At 31.4% G+C, this 20,797-nt stretch overlaps 1 pseudogene; it reads left to right on the forward strand.

The window, feature by feature from the left end:
* The first annotated feature begins 1,142 nt into the window (after window positions 1-1,142).
* Window positions 1,143-6,231, forward strand: LOC114925997 (thermospermine synthase ACAULIS5-like; annotated as a pseudogene).
* The last annotated feature ends 14,566 nt before the right edge of the window (window positions 6,232-20,797 follow it).

The raw sequence follows: 20,797 nt of genomic DNA on the forward strand, positions 1-20,797 counted from the left end.
TGGTTTGTGCATTTCATAAATTTTTGGGGTTTTCACTTCATTCTTTGGAATTTCCTGTTAATTTGATTATGGTTTCTCCTTTTGCTAGCTGTTGCCACTCTCGCCTTCCTGCCTTGATCTTCTCTGTCCGTGTGATCTGTCTTTCTGTCCTTTTTCTCGGTTTCTCTCTGCACGGTATTGGTGTCACTCTAAAATCCTGATCTTCAACCCAGTTTTCTTTATCCCCATCCAATTCGTGTTTCTGGATCCTTTCTTGGATTATCCCAGTTTTCTCCATCTGGGTACATTGTGCATTAAGGTGTCTGACTTCCATCGACGTTTTCTGTCTCGAACGACCCCTCAGAACAGTATTGGTATCATCATCGTGTTTTCTATGATTTGCTTGATTTTGTTTCAAATAAATGCTAATTTACTAATTTTTATACTGTAATCTGTTGGTAGATGAAGATGTATAAGAGATCAATTGAGAATGGGGTTGAAAAGAAAATTATCGATGAGAAAAAAAGTGATTAGTTGATTTTGAATTAGTGTGGGTTGGTCTCAAATTTATCTTTTTTTGGGTGTAGCTTTTACTTTGTTTTTCAGCTCTCTTGGAGTTTCAGCTGAACTCTTCTGCATGATTGATAAAAGTTTGTACCTTTTATTTTATTTTTATCTTGATAAATTTGGTACTTAAAGGGGTGTTTTCATTTACACTGGCTTTTACTTTGTTTTTCAGCTCTCTTGGAGTTTCAGGTGAACTTTCCTGCATGATTGATAAAAGTTTGTAGCTTTTATTTTATTTTTATCTGGATCAATCTTGATAAATTTGGCAGTTAAAGGGGTGTTTTCATTTACACTGGTATGTGATCGATTGAGAATTGTGTTGGAACTATTCCAAAATCCAAAGGGCACTGTGTTTGAATTTGGATGGCTTGATTTGTTGGTTTGTTACCTTTTGGATTGATGCTTTTTTTTCTTCTAATTTTTAGTTAATTATGTGTTTTGAGAATCAATTTTATGCTTATTAGTTTCTAGGAATTCATCATTAACATTAATTAAAGCTATGTTAGTATATTTTCTAAGTTCTTCTTACGATTTGATACATGATAAATAGATCACTCCCAATTTGGATTGCAGAATAGTTCAAGTACTGCTAGAGGATGGGAACGATCTTGATAAATTTGGTAGTTAAAGGGGTGTTTTCATTTACACTGGTATGTGATCGATTGAGATTTGTGTTGGAACTATTCCAAAATCCAAAGGGCACTGTGTTTGAATTTGGATGGCTTGATTTATTGGTTTGTTACCTTTTGGATTGATGCTTTTTTTTCTTCTGATTGTTAGTTATTTATGTGTTTTGAGAATCAATTTTATGCTTATTAGTTTGTAGGAATTCATCAGTAACATTAATTAAAGCTATGTTAGTACATTTTCTAAGTTATTCTTATGATTTGATACATGATAAATAGATCACTCCCAATTTGGACTGCAGAATAGTTCAAGTACTGCTAGAGGATGGGAACGAACAAATGGCACATCGAAAGAAGATCTACCTTTGAAACTGAGTCAACTTCCATCGACGTTTTCTATCCCCCAAACGACCCCTCGGAACAGTATTGGTATCATCATCGTGTTTTCTATGATTTGTTTTATTTTGTTTCAAATAAATGCTAATTTACTAATTTTTATACTGTAATCTGTTGGTAGATGAAGATGTATAAGAGATCAATTGAGAATGTTGTTGATTTTGGATCTGAAAAAGCATGTAGGAAGCTATTTGGCCTATGTGATGTTAAACATGACAAGTCAACCGGTTTACTCATGCACCAACAATCATAATTTTGAGCCGATTCTTTGTCTAATGGGGTCTTCTCTTCTGTATCCTTATATATGGTTAGCTATGATTATTTTGGTATACAGCCATCAAAACTCAATTCTGTCACCTATTTAAATATTATTGCATAGACAGCATTTTCAGTGTATAGAATCCAACCTTAGTGGAATCAAGATAGTATGTTCATACCATTGTCAAATAATTGTAATGTTTGGAAATGTATACATGTCAGATTGGTTACTGTATTTTTATTGTATGGCAGTGCTAGGGGTCGCTTTCTTGTTCTTTGCCTTGATCATGTGCAAAATTCAGATAGTGGTTCAATGACATTATGTTCAAAAGAAGGATCATCATCTCTACGAACTTCACCATTTCAATTGTTACATATGCTCCTGAACAGTTATCAGGCAGCAGTCTTGGTAGCAGCCCCAATGATAATAGTTCCGATGGGATCAAACTAGATGAAAATGAAGTATGGCAGTTCCGGTTTGCTTATGGCAATACATGGCAGGGAATGGTACTCACAATCTGTCCTTATCTTGATCGTTACTTCCTGGCATCAGCTAGCAATACTGTAATTCATGAAACTTGCCCATTTTGTCCATTTATTCTATCACTTCCACACTGCCACCCCATCCTTTCTCAAGAGTTTCTTTTCATTCAGCTGTATTTACGTTCTTATATAATCTACTCATTAAGATATTTTCTTGAATACAGTTTTATGTTTGTGATTTCCCAAATGACAATTCCCAAAGAGTGAGAAAGTTTGCGCAAGGAATGACACGTTTCTTGGTAACATCATTGACTGTACTGCGGTCTCTATTGTGGAAACCCCCCTTTCCCCAACAACTCTGCCTTCTTTTTTCTTGAAAAAAAAAGGAAAAATAAAAGATAAATGAAAATAAGAACTCAATTTTTGAGTTTTACTTTTCATTGGATCTTCGTGGGATATTAAAGAGCATTTTCTGCATTAATATTGTTTTAGGTTTTCTGCTTTAGTTATGGATGCTTACACATTATTTTTGTATTCTTTTCCTTCTAATCAAATTTCTTGTTCTATGAACATCATCTCTCTCTCTCTCTCTCTCTCTCTCTCTCTCTCTCTCTCTCTCTCTCTCTCCATGTTTCCTTTAGTAATAAAAGTTATCCTATGTTTGGTATAGTAGGATAAAAATCCACTTATCTTGATATGTTTTGAGGAGGTTGGTAAAGTGATAAAGTAAGACTTTAATCACCCTTGAATTAAGATAGTAGGGCTCACAAATAATAAAAGTTACAAATTCAAAGGTGATTAAAACTTTACTTTTCCACTTTACCAAACCTCCACATTTTAGATGATCTTTTTCCCCCTTCATGACCAGAACTGTTTGACTTTTTTGGTGAACTGTTTCACTTATAAATTCTAGTTTAGGATACAGAAAGATTGGAGCAACTTTACTCTGACCCATTGCTGAGGTTAGTTGCTGATTGCATTCTTATGGATGCTGAAACGGCTGTCGGCTGTTGTTTCGGATCGTAAAGGAAGCATTGCTATTTTATGTTCAGATCATTTGGAAGGTTAGCCTTCTGTTAAACCAGCTTCTCCTTAATGATTTTCTAATCTAGGTTCAGGTTGGAAGAAAATTATCGATGAGAAAAAAAGTGATTAGTTGATTTTGAATTAGTGTGGGTTGGTCTCAAATTTATCTTTTTTGGGTGTAGGTTTTATTTTGTTTTTCAGCTCTCTTGAAGTTTCAGCTGAACTCTTCTGCATGATTGATAAAAGTTTGTACCTTTTATTTTATTTTTATTTGGGTCAATCTTGATAAATTTGGTTTAAGTGAATTTTCTAGAGAAAACATTATGCTTTATTTGCAAATTGGCTTCTTGAAACTTAGCTTATTACTCTAAAGATTTTGTGTCTACTGCAGAATAATAATATTTGTTTCTTAGTATCTATTAATTGAAAAAAGGAGTTTATATTTCTATGAATTTTTTTAGACTTTATATTTGATGGGCTGGTCTGGTTTGAGTAAGATGTATGCAATTCACTTGAGTTTTGGTGGACTTTAACTCATTCCAAGTATTGATTTATAATATTGAATAAGATGTATAACTTATAATCAATTTTATGTTTTTTTAAATAGATACTCACATGGACGGGTAACATGAGGTCTATATATTCTCCTCACATTCTCCATTCTCTCGACTCCACTTATCCTCTCTAACTCTCTTTAATTTGTCAAAGCTTTGGAAGATATGGGTTAGGTAGCTCTCTCGAATGGGCAGAGCCATTCTCTGAATGGTTATAGGAAGAGCTGTTGGTATGAAGAAGAGATTGAAGACAACTTAAGATGGTGTTTTGCTCTTAATAGGTACATCTTTTTAACTACTCTTCTTCCAAATTCTTAATTAGGCAACCCAAATGTATCATATCTGCTGTTTAGAGAAACCACATTGCACTTTAGTTTTCTTAACTGCTCAGAATCAAATGAAGTTTTGCTTCCCATGCTTTTCTCATTATTACCTTGATACCTTTTATCTTTGGGTAAAAAGAAGCAAGAATATCACCAACAATTTGGTGATTGCAACTACTTCTCATGTTCGAAAAAAGTAGAAGTGATCCTACAATGTCATAAGCTCTTTTTCACCTGTCTCCATGATAGGGAGATGAGAGAACGCATAATGAAAACAAAGACAAGGCTTTTCTATTGCAAACTTTAGCACTATATCAAATATCTTATTAATTTGTTTCAAAGACACCATTATAAGATTACTTTCGTTTTCTATCTTTGTGAGTGTAGTATATTGGATACAGGAGCTAGCCAATACCAAGATATTGCACTGTTGGACACAAAGACCTTTGGAAAGGTGAGCTTCTTGGATCATTAGATAAAAGAATTAGATAAACCTTTATGAAGAGGAAACTAAATTTATGTGGTTGTTGCAGGTATTAGTAATTGATGGGAAGGTCCAGAGTGCTGAGACAAATGAATTTATCTACCATGAATGATATGTTCATCCACCAGTCCTTCACCATCCTAAGTAACTCCCTCCTCTATGTTCTTTAAGAATCTAATTTCATCCCCAATCCCATGTGATTTACATTGAACTTTTGTTCATTCATCCCAAAGAATGTTTTTATTATGGGGGGAGGAGAAGGATCTACTGCAAGGGAACTGCTGAGGCATAACACCATTGACCAAGTTATAATCTATGATATTGATGAGGTAAATTAAATTAAAACCTCCTAAGTACTAAGTTAGCAGATAATTATTATACATGACGATGGAGCCAGATTATTAATTAATTCCGTTTTCATTGATGCTTGCTTTTATGACATCAGGAAGTGGTGGACTTTTGCAAATCATACTTGGTAGCTAATGGGAAAACTTTCTGTAATCCAAGACTTAGGGTCATCATCAATGATGCCAGGTCTGATAATAATCAAATAATAAACTCTTGTGCTTCCTGGATTATTGATTATCAGCATAATGGCCTCTTGACCTTGGTCATATATAACAAATTTCTATTAGCTAGGAATGAATAAATTGTAACAGAATGTGTCATGGTGAATTAAAGGGCTGAGCTAGAAGCTGGAGAAGAGAGGTTTGATGTGATAGTTGGGGACTTAGCAGACCCTATTGATGGAGGCCCTTGTTATAAACTTTACACAAAATTCTTCTATGATTTCACTGTCAAACCAAGACCGAAGGAGGGTGGTATATTTGTGACACAGGTAATATAAGACCAATGTCCATAACATGAATCAAACATTTATTAGAGGAAGCAAAATTAAAGTGACATTTATATATTGTTCAGGCAGGACCTGCTGGAATATTCAGGCACACTGAGGTCTTCTCTTCTATCTACAACACATTGAGACAGGTTTTTAAGTGTAAGTAATCTTTTACCCTTCTTTATGTAATGCTATTTTGATTTAATAGTTCCCAAATAAACAGTTGACGACTTTTGCAGATGTTGCGACTTACACAGCTCATATCCCATCCTATGCTGATATCTGGGGATGGGTCATGGTAAAGATTATTACTTTATCATAGATATTGTTTTGTATGTTATGTCACAGTAGGAAATGGACCTCATCATATCTTAATCATTCTTTTGCTCTTGGAACATAACAAGCTTCAGATTTTTCATTAGGCCTGAATGCAGAAGAGATATACCTGAGAATGAGACAAAGTATTAAGGGAGAAAATCGATATCTGGATGGCAAAACATTCTCATCAGCCTCAACATTGAGCAAAGTTGTTCGCAATTCATAAGTGAAATCAAATTATAAGTTTGTAACTTTTGCTTCTCTCAAATATCTATTGTTGACAAGCTTAAGCCACTATTAACAGGTTGGACAATGAAACTCATGCACACACACAGAGGAAGCTGCAAAGTTCATACATGGCCATGGCAAGCACGCTTAATTAACCAAGCTTGACAACAAGTATCACAACATATAAAGAAAACAAGTGAAATCCCATGTTATGTTGTTCTTCTCTTCTATTTTTCATTAAAGATGTTGTGTGAAACACTTCATGAAAATTTTTATGATTAAAGATTATTAATGAATTAAGGCTGAATATGTTTGCAATATTACTTGGATTTTTTATGACATTTTTGTTTTCCAGTAACACTTATCCATCACACACGACTCTAAGGCTGAACTGAAAAATAGGTGTCGAAAATATCATATTAACTAAATGAGTTTGATTTTTTTTTTTTAAGACTGGATTCTTTTTGTTAAGCATAAGAAGAGAAAATGGACTGTATTTGGTTATTACGGAAGCAAGATTTCGCAATGCTTTGGCTTTTACGTTAGTTAGATTTAAAATGTGGATTTTTAGTTTGTTTGGTCATTTTTTCATTTTAAATTGTTATCATTACTTAGTGTATGATATTGGCTTAATTAATATAATTTAGTATTATGCTATTATTTTTAGGATTCTTTTTGAAACTAATGAGATCAATATAGTATTTTTTGTCTCTAAACTTATTTAATTCATTACTTTTAGATTTAATTTATTACTTTTAGCTTAATGCTCTGAAAAAATTACAGTGAGAATTTAAAATGGTCATACATATGATAAATTTTCTTTTATGTCACACGTTCATTTTTTACTATTTGATTTTTCATTTTGATGTTTACAATAGAATAAAATCAAAATTGTCATACTTGATATCAAATATTCATATGCATAAAACTACAAACCATTGTTTATTTACAAAAATTGTTCATGTATTAATAAAAAATTTATGTGTTCTAATTTTATACTTTACATGTATATGTCAAAATTTAAGACAAGACCTTATCGACAAGAATTTTATCTAATTACATAAATAGTGAACTTAATTTTGTCTTTTATTCAATGTATTTTGAATTTAACTCTAAAACCAATTTTTAGAATTTTAAATATTTCGTGAATGAAATTATAGTATAAATAAATTTGATATTTTTTTTAAGTGGCATTTACCTTTTGTACACTTAATAGGAAATTTATATAAGTAATAGATTTTAACTAAATATATATAAAACTAATAAAATAGAAAGCCAAAAATATTTTTATGTTTTTTACATTAATTTTAATAATTTTATATAAAGAAAAAGGTATCACTTGTGTGATTTTACAAATAAATTTGTTGTTTTGGATAATAAAATTATTCATTGTTAGAGGTACTATAAATTCATATGTATTTAATGTTTTAACTCTTTATAGTTTATCTTCTATTTTGTAGTTAGAGGAGACGTATCTTTTTCTGAATGTTATTTTATTTAATGTGTGCAAATTATACATTTTCTTCTCTTGATCAATGATGCCGAATTTGATATAAATTGTCTTGTGTATTGATGCAAGATACAAGCTACCGTTGGGAGGCCTATTATTCATACGCTCAAAGAACTTTTGTCAGAGGGTCAAGTACATGTAATGAAGCTCTTCTTTATTGTTCCAAATCAAGGATCAAATAAGGCCACTAAACATTAATTCAAATATTTGATTCCATAATTTAGGTTAAATATTACATGTAAATCGAATTTTATCTTTGTAGTTGCATTAAGGGTTTTTCCTTATATTTTGATTTTGTGATTCTGATTAACTATGTGTACTGTTGTTAAGTCACCTGCATAATTAAATTATTCATATCACCTTTTTTTTTTGAAACCATTGCTTTTTTCACTTTACCTATTTCGTTTTGGAAAATGATTTCACTAGGATTCATTATTATTTTAAAATTTTAAATATGGTTAAAAATTAACTAAAAAAAAAAGAGTATCTGTCGATTGTCAGCACCTTTGGTTCATTTTTGTAATTGTTATGACGTAAGAATAACTTGGGTTTACTCATGAATAATTTAAACTTTTTTCGTTGTGGCTGAATTAATATAATGTAGAGTGTTTTGGGAGGAAAAAAATTTCAGTTTAATTATGAATATATTTTTACTAGATTTTGAAGATATTTTGATTATTAAAATATGTTTGATTCTTTTAGAATCATCATAATTTTTACCATACTGATTTCGAAACTCATACAAATATAACAAGGCTCTATAAATAAAAAAGAATAAAAAAACAGCAACAAAAATTATATAATGTGAAGTTTTTTTTTCATTGTACATATATATGATTGGGAGATTTAGTGGAGTCTTTCCCATGATCATCATTTACAAAACAAAATTCTATAGTGTGAAGTCAGAAGCATACTAATTTAAACAAGGTAACTATATATTTCGGTTGTTCTTATCACTCTCTAAATACTTTCGATCTATCAGACTTTTTATTATTTCCTTTATGTTTGTGGATTTTATTGGGAATTTGAGCCATTTCAATAAAAGATTGTAATAAAAAAACAACATCAACTTGTTATTTTATTTGACTTCGATATTTATATACGTGTGAATATATTCATCATATGTTTCATATTGTATTAGACTTTGTTATTCTATTAATTTTTTTATTTAATTAAATTTCTTTTATTTTTGGCAATCTAGCTACATACTCTTTTTCAAATACATAACATTCTCAAATATATAATATTATAAATCATGTTTCAATCTTGACTTCCAAACTATTAATGATGATGGAAAGGTAGAAAGTGACCCAGACTAATAAGAAATTTATTTATTATTATATTCTATTTTTGACGTGGAGTTTTTTTTTCATAATTGAATCTAATTATTTTTCATTATAAAATTAATAGTTTAATTAAAAGAATTTTTCTTTTTCTTCGGAATGAAGCAAAGAAGGTAAGTGATTATAGTACTTGGGATAACAATTCTACTAAATTGTTGCTCCATAATAGGCATCACAAGGACATTACTATCATAATTATGCTGAATATGAACACTTAATGTTCTAAATTTCAAAGGGCTTATGTTTCATTGGCAATATAATTTTCAGGTGCAGTCCTTTTTCTTGCAGTTACGATAGAAAGATTAGATCACTACATGAGAGAACTCTAAATTAGAAGAAAGACTGATGTGGTAATGAAAAAATTAGAGGCAACTAAAGTATTGAAAGCAGAAAGAGACATATCGAAAGTAGAACTATACAGCTAGAATCTAATCTCAAGTCTAAATAGAGGATACGGTATTTATTATGTAAGCACTTCTTTATTTGTTTGAATATAAACTTTAGGCTATTCATTTTTCTAATTTTTGTATAGTCAACTGAATTGCACATTATATCGACATTTATCCATGTTTTAAAGCTAAAATATGGAAGCTAAATTGTAAATTTCAATGGCCATGAAAACTATTTTCAAGACTTTAGAGTTCTTTTCACCATTAACAGTTTCAAAATAAAATCAAGGAGGCTATCTTTCTCTCTCTAGAGTTATATTATCTTTTGGTTTTTACGATATTGGGGCTTAAATCTACTATTTTGTAATATATAGTATGAAAGTTTTTTCAATTGCTGTGAATATATTTTTGTTACCTTTTGTGGGTCTAAAAATTAATTAAATATATTAGATCCTATTAACATTCACTTATTCCTATTAATTACCTACTTATTGTATCTATATTTCTTATATTGTGTTCATTGATATGTGCGCTAAATGTGCAATTTCAAATTTTCAGAGATTGTTTCTTTTTTCCCTCCCAACCAAAATAAACTATCTATCTCAAAATTCAAATTTTTTAATTGAGATGTATTTATAAATAGAACAAGTACCTCTTGGTTGAGTTACGGCCATCTTACCTCTTTCTAGCTTATTATGTTGTTTTCTTATAAAGTTTGTTTTAATATTTGTTTTAGTTAGATTTTAATTTTAATTCTCAGGATAGCCTTAATTCTAGAATTTTGAAGAAACTTGAAGTTCAATTAGTTGAAGAGAATGAGTAGTGTCAAAGGTACTACATCTTTTCTATATGTATCTGATGATTTTTAATTTTTCAAGAACTTGAAGTTCAATTAGTTGAATTTCAATGTTTCTTTTTCTGATATTTTTCTTTTGTACAATGAAAAATTCAGAATTAATTTGAAAATAAGAAAGTTCATTAGAGTGCACAAAACGAGTTAAATAAACACTATTATGAGAAAATTATCTCTTTTATATAGGGTTAAAAATTTTTTTCTTAATATCTTGGTGTAATTTCTTTTTTCATTGTGATATGATACTTTAAGATTTTTACATCATACTTTGCCTCACTTTTATTTATTTATTTATTTATTTTTATTCTTCCCTTACAATTTTGTATTTCTCTTAAATTTTATTTTTTATTTCTATCCAATTTCTCTTTGGTATAAGTTTTTACTATTATTAGTAGCATTTAGATTTTCAAAGCAATTTCCGATTCACTATGAGTATTGAGAAGAAGTGAAAAGTGGTCATTTTAAGTACACTTGTTCTGCCAATGGTAAAAAAAGGACTTTCAAAGACCATGAGGTTGCTATCAAAAGGAAAGGTCTCAGTTTTTATTTTATTTTTTTTTTTTATTATAAAAGCTTTGGTTTTGATTGGTTCTTGAGTTTCATATTTTTAAAGTTTTGATAAAGGTTTCAATTTTCATTTACATATAATTTATTTCTTTTCCATAGTGGATCCTCAAAAATGAATGTTATATTAGAATTTGTTTTAAATACTCTTGAACTCTGATTTTTCTAATTTCTTTCTCTCATATTAATTTGTTTATTTGATAATGTATTAGATAAATCTTGCTCTCTCATATATAATTTTTTTTATAAATTTGGATTATGATATCATAAACACTTAAAATCCTATTATGCTATTCGCTGAGTTATCGTGTCCACGTGTCGGACACATTTTGGACACGACACTCACCGACACGCGTGTCTGCTGTGTCCAACCGTGTCTTAATAAAAAATAAAAAATTCTTCTCCGGACACGCCTGGACACACATAAATACTATCACGTGTCCGCGTGTCCAGTCTTATTCTTAACATATATTCTTAAAATAAATTTAGATATAGTATATGTTATTATTTATTAAAACAAAAAATATTTTAAATACTTCATGTAATTAAAATAAGACATTAAAAATAATTAAAAATTTTAATTTATATTTTAATATCAATAAAATATCAAAATATTATTACAATTTATCTAAAAAATACTTTATATTTTATATATATGCGTGTCCCCGTGTCATGTAAGATTTTAAAATTCGCGTATCGGCATGTCTCGTGTCGTGTCGTGTCCCGTGTCCGTGTCAGTGTCCGTGCATCATAGGATGGTTCTAATTTCTGTTCATTTGAGATCTTCAAGGTATTGGTACAATTCCACTGTCTAATGTGTAAGAAGTTTGATATGCAATATTAGTTCAGAATAGTCAGTCTATGGATTTGATTTTCATGATCTTTCTGTTCGCAGGAAAGAATAGTTGCACCTCATCAGAAGCATGACTATGATACAATCTGTAATCTGAATCAGGAGCCGGCCTCTGGCAATATATATCAAATGTTTCAGTGGCTTTTCTCACTCAGCAAAGGTGATCAATAGCCCAGAGATGAATTTTATTTTGTTTGCTAGGTAAGAAGCCTCAATTGTTAACATTTTTTTCTTTTTCTTCGTTGGCGATACCACTTTAACATATTTTCAGACTTGAGCATCGATCCGATCTAGCAAGAACCGATTTAGATAGATTTTGCTGCCACGGTGGGATTACCTTTTCTATCTTAGGCTTGCGGCCTTATGCCAAGAATTGGAGTTGGATAGAAGTTGAGTTTAAAATGTCCGTTTTTCCTTTTCTCCCCGTAGCAATGCTTCTATAGTTATCAAACATAGAATTGATGTGTCATTTCATGACTCTTGAACTCTGTAATGGTACATATATTTTTTTGTTATTTTTTGTAGGTCTTACTCTCTTTTGTTTATTTCTTTATTTCTTGATTGAATAATTTATTTCTTTTTCTTTTTTGTTTCTGTAGGGGTAAATATTGAAAATTGTTATTAATATATGAGGTCTATATTAATTTTATAAGTATCATTAACATTTTTCTTTTTATGATTTTTTGCATCGAAAGGAATTCAGTCTGATTTAGATTTTTGCCTTTTTTTTAACCTTCTAATTAAAATTGTGTGTTTTAACTTACTAACCGGATTTCATTTGTATGATAAGCACTATTGTTGTGAATTTTATATATAAGTATATATGTACACCTCTAAAGTTGACCCTTCTTAAGATTTAATTGTATACAATTTTTGATGGGATGGGTGTTTATTGGATTGAACTCTTCCTAATTTCTTGGCTAACAATGATTATGAATTGGTTTTGTGTCAATTTCATCACCTGGTTACTTCATTTGGAAACATTTTTTGTGTTAGTTCATTGGAATTAATAGGTAACCCTATTTTATTAACGTGTGGTCAGTTGAATTTGAAGTGTCTATTAACGTTTCAAACCAATTTATGAGATTTGGCAATGATATGTAACTATCTTTCTATTATTCGACTATATCCAAATTCCTTTTGTAAGTTACTATATGTTGTTATTATTAAAAATTATCATGCTCTTTTGAACTTATTCAGTTAATAAACTAATGGCTATGGCTTGGATGATTTGTTTGACTGTTTTTGAATGGTGTTCATCATGCCTCAATCCCAAGGAAGCTATGCTCAGGTGAGTTTTTGTGAAATTTTTCCTCTATTTCATTTTAAAATCTTATATAAATGCTTATATCTCCAATTGTATTGGTTAAAAATACTCTGTTGTATGTTATGCAATTTGACATGACTTTTGTGTCATTCCTCTCATACAAATGCTTTAAAGTTGCAAGACTACCTTTGTGAGGAATGGAAAATAATCTTACTGCTTATCCATTCTTAGAAATAGTCTTTATGCCATTATTATTTATTTAGAACTGTCTTTATTAGAATTGATTATGCAGATTCACTTCATGTTTTGCCTACTTTAGTTGTTTGATCTTTATTCCTATTTTATTTTAGTTATTGTGTTGTTATTGTATTTTTATCATCATTAAAAATTTAATTAACTCTCCATTTAACTTCATAGAAGTTATATAAAATTAGCTACAACACAATATTTATATTTACAAAACTTGAATGGAAGGTTTTATTTATTTATTTAAGAATTAAGGTAATAGTTTTCTCTCTTAAAAACTTGCATGTTCTTGCACATTTCCAATTTTCAGTGTAATATTCATTTCAAGTAGGACCATTCTGAATGTTTAAGGAATCAATGATGCTTGGTTTTAGTTTTGAAACATGGAAAGAATGTAGTAGGTTTATATATACTTATTTGATTCTGTTATGCACGTGTAAATCAATTAATTCTTAGGTGTGTAATTGGTGAGAGTAAAATGTGATTTGTTTATTTTATTTTCTCTTTTAATGTAGAAAGTAGAGATCTATTTGGTATGATTTATATAAATTAGACTGATTATTACACCAATTGAAAATAGGGGTGAACAAGTATATATGTTGTGATAAAAGTGATGTTCTTTATCCAAATTAACTCACAATTTGAAGGCAAATGTTAGAAGAGTTTGCAACTAGATGGTTCCTTTCATTTAAACTCTGACGAAAATAGCTTCCATAAGTATCATAGATTTTCTAATTCTAATAATTCACTTGATAATTTTTGTTTTTATTTTCTTCAATTGCAAGAGCAGAAGAAAAGATTTAGCCTTTTCCATTTGAGAATAATTATTGCATGATTATAATTCAAGTGACCATAGCAGTTAGTTGTTCATTAGAGCCCTTTTTTTCTTCTTCATATTGGTTTATAGCTTTTTTGGATCAGTAATTGAAATTGGCCAAACTTATAATGTATATTACTATATAATTTTTTAATATAATCTGAATTCACCAATTTAGTCAGCGTTTGGTTCTGAGTTTAGTTGTTGCTTCAATTGCAGATCTTCTTGCAGAGGGAGAAAACATTCCGTCAAGGTAGAAGAAGAAGGGACAGTAGTTAGAAGTTGGCCAGTGACTCAAAGGTTAGTCTATATTTTTATTTTCATTTCTTCAATTACAAAAGGAGTAAAAAAGATTGATCCTTTTCCACTTCAAAATAACTATTGCATGACTATAATTCAAGTGATAGACTGCTGACTAATATTTGAGCAAGCCAACAGGGATGCCTTTATCTTGACTGTAGCAGTACATGGAGCCCTTTTTTCTTCTTTTTTATATTGGTTTATAGCTTTATTGGATCAATAACTGAAATTGGCCAGAATTTATAATTAATGTATATTACCATTTTTTTAATATAATATGAATTCACTAATTTAGATTAGCGTTTGGTTCTAATAAGTTTAGCTGCTTCTTCAAGTGCAGGTCTTCTGGCGGAAGGGGAAGCGGATCGGCCAAGGCAGAAGAAGAAGGGGGCGACAGTTGAAAGTTGGCTGGTGACTCATCAAAGGTTAGTTCAAATTAGAATATCCAATACATGATTATTTTGCGCACCCCTAATTTCAAATTCCAAAACTTTTCTACACCCAACCATTGAGGATTCTATTCTTCTCTCTTTCCTTCTTCAATCAAATTATCTATTTCATGTCTAAATCTTTGTGATTGTTTTAGTGACCGAAAGAGAATCAAAAGCAAAAGAAGAAGAAGAAACAGTCTTGCAGAGAAAGGAAAGTTATTATTGCACTTATTTGTATCTAACGATCTAACGTAAAGCTTTATTCAGTTTAATCTACTTCTATTTTGGTTGAAGGTTAAGATTGGGCTGGGTTGTCAAAGGAGCTAATGGTGGTATGGCTAATTTGCCTAGACATCACTCTTTCCGACAATTTCAAATCATTTTCAACTGGTGCGTATAAGGTATCTATTTTTTTTTTCTACTGAAATTTTATTGCTAGCTGTCTATGTCATGCTTATTAGGCTGTTTCTTCTTTTTGTTGATTTTATACTATTGTGTTAAAATTTTATTTATGTAGTTGGTGCAATATTAATCACTTAGATGTTACTTATTACAAAACATATTCCTTTTGTGCATCTTTTTTATGAAATGCAGGTAATCCTAATTATGTATCACAATGATTTCATATTAATGTATAATAATATTTTCTGTTTTATTAAGATTTTTGTGTATTTGATACTTGTTTATTTAGTCTTTTATCATGAAAACTCAAAGATAGATTTTTTTGTGGAATTTTTTTTTCTTCTTCAATATTCACTTTTTCTTTTTTCTCGAAAAATGGACTAGAGCAAAGGAAAGGTCTCAAGGCATTGAGCCAATAAAATAGGAATATTTGCTGGTTGGAGTTGAATTCGAAGGGAAAAGGCCTTGATGTATATTTAGTAGATGTTCGATGTTATGATTTGGTTTAACTAAATTTTCTAGAGAAAAAATTCTGTTTTATATGCAAACTGGCTTCTTGAAACCTAGCTTATTACTCTAAAGATTTTGTGTCTACTACAGAATATTAATATTTATTTTTTAGTATCTATTAATTAAAAAAATCAGTTTATAAGTAAAACAGAATTTGGTAACATGAGGGTGAATGCTACAAATTTGATCAAAGTATCCTGAGCTACCCTCAAAAGAGTACTAAGATCTGGGAGCACAAAGCAGGCGGTCTTAAGAGCAATTGCTCAGGAGCTATGTTTCACCAAATACCGAATCCAAACATAGCACATAGGCATATTATAAAACGTGAGCCCTTCAGGTATGAATACCTTATAACTTCTCTCATTGTAAAGGATTTGATCCTCCCACCCTCTGAATCATTAATTAATTCTAACAATCCAGGCTTTTTAATTAGGAATCGTATGATTGGAGTGCAGTAATGGGTCACTTGAAAGGGGCCGAGAGTGCCTCCCGCGTAATAATTGGAACCCATACTCTTAATTATTTATTTAAACTGGCTAATTTTATCATCCATTTGTGTAGATTATTGATGAAGCTGAGTTCTTTTTATTTGGAATTGATGACCTTACCCAAATGACATTTGGGTATAGTAGAGATGATGTTGGAAAATTTCTTTCCATTTACCTATCAAGCGGCATTCTGCAGAGTGATCCATTCGAAGTTAGTTGTGTAACGTTTATTTGCTCATTGAGGACATGTGAAAGATGGTTCTTGAAATTTTTTAACTGTTTGACAATAATATTAAATGTTCAACTATTAAACTAAATTTTGAAGACTCTTGCAGAGTTCTAATTGAAAGGCTTGTAACACCTCAAGTTGTAGTTTAAGAAATTTGTTAATCTGGCGTAAGAGGGTTGAATGATTAGCTTCCAGTTCTTTGGTTATTCTATTGTTAGAGCTCCTTTCAGTTCTTAACTGCTTTGTTACATTTTAGCTTCCAATCCTTTTTGTTTTATGTGCGCATTTGTTGGGAGCTTCTATTAACTATGCTTTTTGTATTTTTTTTAAGTGCTTCTATTACTTTATGGTTTTTGTTTCAAATTGATTTTGAAAGCTTGCAAAGAATTTGGCCTAATTTTACTAGATTCAAGTATTGTTAGTTAGGTTAAGTTAGATAATTAGTAATATTCTAGCTTTTTTTTTCTCGAATAATATTCTTGGGGGATAATATGGTTGTGTGTTTGATAAACATTGCTGATTATGCTTTGCTAATAACAACAATTGATAATTTAGATCCAATCATCTATATATTATTAAGGTTTTGTATAATTCAACAATACATAATAAAAAATATAGAGTTTCAAGATAATATATATTCTGTAGCTAAATTTCAAATAATGGAAAAGCTCTAATTTTTAGGAAATCTTTTTAAAGAAAAATTAATCAAATGTGGTTTGATCACTAAAACAGAAGTGAGTGGACTAATCGGGTTTTGCATGACTATACCATAGATGAAGAAGAGTTGAATAGATACATACATGACACTAATAGTGTATTTGTTAACGTAGTCACATTTTTTAAGTTGTATTTGAAATAGTAGTCATTTCATGTTCTTAATTTTACTGTTGTGATGCCAGCTTGGTGGAATCAATTTTTTTCTTTCAATGGAGTGTTCTCCTTTTATACTTTTACTTCGTACTGAAACTACTTTAATTCTTGATATGAAAATGATCAATCCGTCTGGGTATAACAACTAGAATCAATATATTTTGCTTATAGCTATAGTCAATTATATCTAGCATACATTTTATTTAATAAAAATACTCAAGAAGATTATGCTAAAGCTATAGATATTTGCTTTTTCAAACGGTCCATAACCATCAAAAAGTCAGTTGATAGGACAAGAGATTAGAACAACCAAAAGAGCGAAACTTTAGTTCTTATGATTTCTTTGATAAAAAAAATTTATATTCCCAAGGAAAAACAAAGTGAGAGTCCAAATATATTTTTTGTTTGGAGAAAAAAATTTGGATTCCTAACTATAGTGATTATTCTTATGAAAAAGTGTGTTTTTGGGGAGTTTCATGAGTTGATTCAACTATGAATTTAATTGCTCTGACAGTAGAGAGTATGTATTTGAGTATATCAAGAGAAGTCCCTTCATGGACATTTTTCACGCTCAGAAAGAAGCTCGGATTGATGATAAGGTAAATTGTTATCTCTCCCTACTATGTTTTATGTTATGCTTATTAGCTTATATGCATAGTTTATGGAGGCACCATAAATGTTTGCAAGATGTTCTTGAAAATGAATGCTGAGTTATTCAAACAAATAACATTTAGAGCAAGAAGCTAAAGCCAAAGATGTTGAACAGTAGAAGAACTAAGAAGAAACTAGCAAATGTTGGGGAATAAAATAGGATGGACGATATGGTCACATAGTAGGTTCTCATTGTAAATTTAATACGTGAAAAATCATGAGGATGCCACTCTCCATAATCATTTCATAAGTTATTGGTTTATATCTCTCTTTTGGGATAATTAACATTTTTTGAAGAACAGTCATTAGTATAACTTATTAGAAGTTGCTAGCAACATTTTTTATAAGTTGTAAGTAATGTCTGCAGATTAAAGATGCTCTGTAAAATACTTCATGAAGATTTTTATGATTAAAGATTATTTATGAATTAAGGTTGAATATGTTTGTAGTATTACTTAGATTTTTTGATGACATTTATATTTTCCTGCAACAGTTATCCATCACAAATGAATCTAAGACTGAACTGAAAAATAAGTGTCAAAAATAACTAAATGATTTTAATTGATTTTTTTTTTCAGACTGAATCCTTTTTTTTAAGCGCAGTAATAGAAAATGGATTGTATTTGATTATTACGGAAGTAAGATTTGGTAATCTCAATATCTTGCAATCTCATTTTATTACTATATTGTATAAAATTTACACGCTTTAGCTTTTATGTTAGTTAGATAAAGGAAAACACTTAAAATATAGATTTTTAGTTTGTTTAGTCATTTTCTTATTTCAAATTGTTATCATTAGTTAGTTTTTGATCATCGCTTAATTAATGTAATTTAGCATTATGCTGATATTTTTTAGGATTCTTTTGAAACCAACGAAATCAATATAGTATCTTTGTCTCTAAACTTATTGAGCTTAGTACTTTTAGCTTAATGCTATAAAAAAATTGTAATAAGAATTCAAAATGGTCGTAGATATGATACATTTTCTTTTATGTCACACATTCATTTTTTACTATTTGATTTTTCATTTGGATATTTAGAATAGAATAAAGTTAAAATGGTCATTACCTAATATCAAATATTCATATACATAAAACTACAAACTATTATTTATTTACAAATGTAATTTACAAAAATTGTTCATGTATTAGAAAAAAATTGATGTGTTCTAATTTTATACTTTACATGTATATGTCAAAATTTAATACAAGACTCAATTGACAAGAGTTTCACGTAATTACATAAATGGTGAGATATGTTGACTTAATATAGTTTTTTATTTAATGTGTTTTGAACTTAACTATAAAACCAATTATTAGAATTTTGAATATTTCGTGAAAGACATTATAATATGTACGAGATGTCTCCGGTACGGATTTGAAGGGTGGATCGGGAACCCGCGGGCAAGGCTGGAACCGGATTGCTTGACTGGAGCGATGGGGGGCGGTACCTGCAAAGACACTCCGACGCTCAAGTCAGAATGGATCTGAGAGGTATGAGGTGTGTGGAATGAATGATACCTGAAGGGACTTGGGCCCTCCTTTTATAGATGATGACCGTTATCTTATCTTATCTTGTTTGATTAGGATAAGAGAGATATTTGAATTTGGAAGTTGGTTAGGAGCCTTGAAGGGCCGGTTCTGGGCCTTCGGGTCGACACGGGTTGTCCCCGGATAACCGGGTGTGCGGGATCCGTGGGTCGGATCCGTAACAGTTTCCCCCACAGCAGGAGAGCGAGCGAGGTCGGTCTGTCGCTGGGAGACGTTTGTTATGGGCTCGATTTTTTCTCGATTGCCCGTATGATTTCTTTGAGGTGAGGTCGGTGCCTCGGTTTTCGTGTCGTGGAAGATTCGTCTGACCGTTTAGGTCTGACGTGACTCTTCCGTATCAGTCGCGTCTGTTGCGTTCTTCGAGGCGTTACCTTCTTTCGAGGGGGTATTTATTGCAAGTTGCGCTTTTTCTTTTTTGCCCTCGCGTTTGCTTTGCTTTCTGAGGGTATTTTCGTCGTTTTGCTTTTTCAAAAACCGTTTTGGTTTTTCTCCTTCAGTTCCCTCGTTCTGCTTTTACTTCTCTATTGCTTCTTTTTCCAATCAAAGCATTTCCTTATTCTCCATTTTTGCTTTCTGTGGTTTCGGTTGGTCTTCTTCTGCGGCATCCTTCCTTCGGGTTTTCTTCCTTTGATTTATCAGGTTAGCATTTCTCTTATTTCTTTTTGCTTCTTCTGCTTTGTTTTCTGCAGTGTTTTGTTTTTGTTTTTGCTAAGTGTAGTTTTTAGAGTAGTTTTGTGGTGTTTGTATGGTGGTTAGATAGTTCTGTTGGGTTTTTAGAAAGGAGCTGGGGAGAGTGCCACCGTATAATTGGTGGTGTGCGATGGCGGTGTTTGTTTTTGGTTTTTTACCCGCCGTCGTTTTCTGCCGTGAGGTTTGGCTGACGGTGGTGCTCGTCGATATTTTAGGTATGGCTCGCCGACGGACGGAGGGTGTGAGGGCTCCGGTGGCCCCGGCGGGGGGTGTCCCTGACCTTTTTTCTTGGGTCACCAGTGATGTTTGGGGGACACCGTCGCGGATGACGGAGGCGGACCTCCAACGGCTCCGTGATGAAGGGGCTGTTTGTGGGGGTGGCGATGCCGAACGCCACTACGAGCTTGCCCTCCCTGGGGTTGACGAGAGGGTTTGCTATACCAATCTCGACTCCCCGACAGTGCCGGATTGGATGTGGGTGTATGAGGCTATGTTTACCCGGCTTGGTGTTCGGCTTCCCTTTTCTCCGTTTGTTCAGCAGTTGTTGAACCGGTGCTCCGTGGCGCCGTCCCAGCTACATCCGAACAGCTGGGCGACGATACGGTCTTTTGAACTTGTTTGTGATTATTTAGAGCTACCTGCCTCAGTAAATGTTTTTCTTTTCCTTTTCTTGTGTACTCTTCCAACTAAGGAGGGGAAACATAAGAAGGGGTATGTATCTTTCCGAGCTCAGCCCCACCGTCGGGTTTTCGGT

Source organism: Arachis hypogaea, chromosome 19 (assembly GCF_003086295.3).
Source record: "Arachis hypogaea cultivar Tifrunner chromosome 19, arahy.Tifrunner.gnm2.J5K5, whole genome shotgun sequence".
Lineage (NCBI taxonomy): Eukaryota > Viridiplantae > Streptophyta > Magnoliopsida > Fabales > Fabaceae > Arachis > Arachis hypogaea.